This window comes from Cynara cardunculus (assembly GCF_001531365.2).
Source record: "Cynara cardunculus var. scolymus isolate 2C chromosome LG 12, CcrdV1, whole genome shotgun sequence".
NCBI classification, from domain to species: domain Eukaryota; kingdom Viridiplantae; phylum Streptophyta; class Magnoliopsida; order Asterales; family Asteraceae; genus Cynara; species Cynara cardunculus.
This window is the reverse complement of record NC_037539.1, coordinates 16,872,943-16,877,184: the sequence shown is the minus strand read 5'-3', so window position 1 is coordinate 16,877,184 and position 4,242 is coordinate 16,872,943. Positions and strand designations below refer to the sequence as shown.

The window sequence follows — 4,242 nt, the reverse complement described above, 5'->3', positions numbered from 1 at the left end:
GAATTTGATCCAGACATTGAGAGAACGTTTCACCATAGAAGGAGGGCTCAGAGAGCATTTCAGGCTCTACTCCCTCCCAACATGGAGTTACCTGCTCCCAACATTCCGGAAGTACCACATTTGGAAAACCAACCGCCAATTTTTGGGCAAATACCACCGTTCCCAATTTTTCACCAAGGAAACCCACATCATGAAAATTATAGTAATTTGGACACAGAATCGGACCCTAACCGCTCTCCATTTCGAGCTAAAACCGATAATGTTTCATATGTTACAGACTAATGGCCAATTTGCTGGACTGTCCTCAGAAGACCCACATTCTCATTTAAAGTCTTTTATGCAAATCACAGATGCCTTCCTGATCCCGAGAGTGTCCAACGATGCTTTCAAACTCACTTTATTTCCATTTTCATTATGGGATCGGGCAAAAGCATGGTTTAACTCTTTAACACCAGGATCTGTGCCGTCATGGGGTAACATGGCGGAAATTTTTTTGCGAAAATATTTCCCACCAACAAAGAACGCCAAATCCAGAAACGAGATCTGTCTTTTTAAACAATTGGATGATGAAGCTGTTCCTGACGCATGGGAAAGGTTTAAAGAGCTGTTAAGGAAATGCCCACACCATGGCATTCCGTACTGTATTCAACTTGAGACGTTTTACAATAGGTTAAGTCCCATGGCAAAACAAATGCTCGACGCGACTGCAGGCGGAGCCTTTACTGCCAGTACCTATAATGAGGGATATGAGATCCTAGAAAAGATATCAGGAAACAATGGGCATTGGGCTGGCCTACGTGCCCAGCCACAGAAAAAAACTGCTGGAATACATGAAGTTGATGCATATACTGCATTAACAGCTCAGCTTACCTCTATGACCAATTTATTGAAAAATTTAACTTCTGGTCAGGGAGTACAGCAATCTGCTAACACATTTGTTCCAACAGTCCTCTCTGTGCAATGTGTGTGCTGTGGTGGGGAACACTCGTATGAATATTGTCCTCATAATTCTGAATCCATAAACTTTGTTCATAATGGATCTGGTCCCTATACCAACAATTACAATGCAAGTTGGAAACAACACCCGAATTTTTCTTGGACCAGTCCATGTTTAAATCCACCCGCACCTAAACAACAAGGAACTTCTAATTTCCAACCTCAACATCATGGAAATAGTTCTAACTCTCACCAACAAAGTTTTCATAATTCCCAACCACCTTTTCAAAACAAGCCACCTTCATAGGCTGATTTATCATCTTCTTTGGAAGCAATGATAAAAGGGTTATTTGCGCATGCTCAAGCTCAAAATCAAGCTTTGATAACCCAACAAAACTCTCAAAATCAATHTYTWTTTAATCAACAAAGTGCTGCTATCAGAAATCTGGAAACCCAAGTCAGTCAACTTGCACTCAATCAGACCAATAGAGTCCTTGGTACTTTGCCTAGTAACACAGAAGTCCCGAGAGCCTTAGGAAAGGAACATGTGAAAGCAGTGACCTTGAGAAGTGGGAAGGAATTGACAGAGGCCATGCGAAAAGATCGTAAACCAATTTTGTCAAAAACTGATGCTACAGCATTGGTCCCTGCCAAAGAAAGACCGGTCCAACCTTTAGAGAAGCAAGCATCTGAGACCACCACTTCTGTCCCCCCTAGATCAGAATATCCCTTACTGTTTCCAGCAGATGTTTTAAAAAAATCAGAAGGGGCTGAGGTTTTAGAGACCCCTAAGCTTGATGCTAAGACTCCATCTGAACCTCCAAAGTGCACCATAAAGACTCAAGGCATTCAAGACCCATCTTGCTTAACACATCCAAGCAATAATGTGATAAAACCAGTCCCTCCTTATGTTTCTTACCCCCAAAGGTTGAGGAATCAGAAAGAGGAATTGCATTTTAAGAAGTTCTTGGATGTGTTCAAAGAATTGCACATCAACATACCCCTTGTTGAGGCAATTGAGCAAATGCCTAATTATGCTAAGTTTCTGAAGGACATCTTAAGCAAGAAGAAGAAGTTGACTGAGTATAAGACTGTAGCTATTTTCGAAGGATGTAGTGCGCTTTTGACCAATAGCATACCCCCTAAGCTTAAAGATCCAGGGAGTTTTACCATTCCTTGTTTAATAGGTGGGAAGGAGATAGGGAAAGCCTTATATGACTTAGGAGCTAGTATTAACCTTATGCCCTTGTCTGTTTTCAACACCTTAGGCATAGGAGAGGCTAGACCCACCACAGTCACACTGCAGCTAGCAAATAAGTCCATTGCATACCCCAAAGGAAAGATTGAACATGTGTTAGTGCAGGTTGATAAGTTCATATTTCCGGCAGATTTTATCATATTAGACTTTGAGGCTGATAAGAACATTCCGATTATTTTAGGAAGACCTTTCTTAGCCACCGGAAGAACTTTGATAGATGTCCAGAAAGGAGAGTTGACCATGAGGCTTCAAGAACAAAAGCTCACATTTAATGTCTTCAACTCCTTAAAATTTCCTGATTATCTGGAAGAGTGTTCGGGCATAAYTGAAATAGAAGAAGAGGTTGTTGAGGAAGGAATTCAGGAAAACCTTAAGTTGGAAGAAGAGAGTGTAGAGGAATTAGAAGAAGAAATTGTTGAGGAAATAGAGGYAATAGGAAATGATTCTGTGCYAGTAGAGGTGTCAGCCTTTGAAATTTTGGAAATACGTGATAGGAAGGGTATGGAGAATCAGGTAGCAGACCAATTATCTAGGTTAGAGAAACCTGAGATGGGGGGAGGTGACATTATAGAGACCTTCCCAGATAAGAGAATCCTCATGATAGACCAACCTTTCAATCACCAATTTTCTTTTCTCTCCATTACTCTAAGAAATCACCCACCATCACYACCYCATGCCATCACCYTTGGTCACTTACTATTTTCCACCATTTCTCCTCCCTCATTTTCATCTTTCATCTTCTCTATCACAACCATGACAAGAGTTAAAAGGCCGGCTGTTCGAGACCCACCACCGGCGAATGTACATGTGCGAAGAAGTAACTGGCGACGAATGGCTGTAAAAGCTCCAAAAACAGAACCTGAGATGGTGGAACTTAGTGATAATAGTTCCTCACCATCAATGACCGAAAGAGATGACATAAATGAAGCAGAAAATGAAGGAGATGGTGAGCAAGAAGGTGAAGAAAATGGAAAAGAGGCTGAAGAACCTAAAAGAAGAAAACAGCAGATTAAAAAGGCAGAGCCAACAGCTCAAAGAACCAAAGGCTTATGGATGCAGCCATGGAGCCTCATGCCACACAGCCTACTCCCTTGGAGTAGGACAGGTTCATTCATTCATCTTTAGCTTCCAAAATKTATTTTTATTTTGAGTCTTGGGATAGTTTTCTTACTTTTTAGCTTTATTTTAATACTTGATTACATAATCATTGCCTATAATTCGTGATATCATAGCCTAAATAAATTTGAGGGTAAATAGCCATTCACTTACTAGTTGTGTTCTTGCTAGAACTAGCATGTGTCTTTTCTTGAGCAAAAATTACACTCACACACCAATATGCAAAGGGGTATGATTTAGGCCATTCTTCATATATTAGTCTCAAAATAGCCACTTGTAGCCTTATACACTTTCCACCAACATAGCCAATGAGGGCATTGTCACAAGTTCAAGTTTGGGGGAGGGTATACCACAAAGGCCAAAATTCCAAACCAAAAGAGCAAAGCTCTAAAAACCTTTGTGGGATCTGTTTAATAGCACAAAAATGTCCCATAGGGGCGATATGCATGCTTTCTTCATAAAGAGCACATAGTGCCAAAAAATTTAAAAAATAGAATGATGAAGCATAAGTGAAAAAGGCAAATTGAGAAAAGAAAATAGCCAAAGAGAGGAGAGCCTTAAACAAGTACCCTATCAATGAGAAGTGTGTTGAGTTCATTAGAGAAAAGACTAGTGCTAGCATATGGTTCATACATAAAAAGTAGTCTATGAATGGTTTGCTAAAAATTTATGAAGGGCTATGATGTTCATAAATGATATGCTTTGCTTTATGTGTGCACTTACTGCCTTAATCTTGTATACCTTATTATATTGAGTCATTTTTTGTTGTCATTTGGTTKCTTGGGGACAAGCAACACTTTAAGTTTGGGGGTATGATAAGCATGGTTTATTACATGCTTAAAGTACCTATTTCTTATGCTTATTAGGTAGATTTTCATAGTTTATCCCAACCTTGAGTCATTTTTACTTCCTTATTTTCCATTTGTTATGTT

The 4,242-nt window shown here is 39.8% G+C and overlaps 1 non-coding gene across 1 annotated transcript; it reads right to left on the bottom strand.

Annotated features, from left to right (window-relative positions):
• Positions 1–526: 526 nt before the first annotated feature.
• LOC112523991 lies at positions 527–633 on the bottom strand. Its single transcript, XR_003070319.1, has one exon. It is a non-coding gene; the product is annotated as a small nucleolar RNA R71 (small nucleolar RNA).
• Between the last annotated feature and the right edge of the window lie 3,609 nt (positions 634–4,242).